Genomic DNA, 582 nt, shown 5'->3' with positions numbered 1-582 from the left:
GTTGAAATGTATAGTTATGTATATGTACGTGTGTGGGCGTGTATGTATATACATGCGTATGTGGGTGGGTTGGGCCTTTCTTTCGTCTGTTTCCTTGCGCTACCTCGCTAACGCGGGAGACGGCGACAAAGTATAATAGATAAATGAATATATATATATATATATATATATATATATATATATATATATATATATATATATATATATATATATATATATATATATATATATATATATCTTCTTTTTCTTTCTTTCATACTATTCGCCATTTCCCGCGTTAGCAAGGTAGCGTTAAGAACAGAGGACTGGGCCTCTGAGGGAATATCCTCACCTGGCCTCGTTCTCTGTTCCTTCTTTTGGAAAATCAAAAAAAAATGAGAGGGGAGGATTTCCAGCCCCCCGCTCCCTCCCCTTTTAGTCGCCTTCTACGACAAGCAGGGAATACGTGGGAAGTATTCTTTCTCCCCTATCCCCAGGGATATATATATATATATATATATATATATATATATATATATATATATATATATATATATATATATATATATATATATGTAAAACAAGGTCATTTAATTGTCATGA

The sequence above is a fragment of the Panulirus ornatus genome, chromosome 64 (genome assembly GCF_036320965.1).
Source record: "Panulirus ornatus isolate Po-2019 chromosome 64, ASM3632096v1, whole genome shotgun sequence".
In the NCBI taxonomy this organism is placed as follows: domain Eukaryota; kingdom Metazoa; phylum Arthropoda; class Malacostraca; order Decapoda; family Palinuridae; genus Panulirus; species Panulirus ornatus.
The sequence above is the reverse complement of the archived record's forward strand: the minus strand, read 5'-3'. Positions refer to the sequence as shown.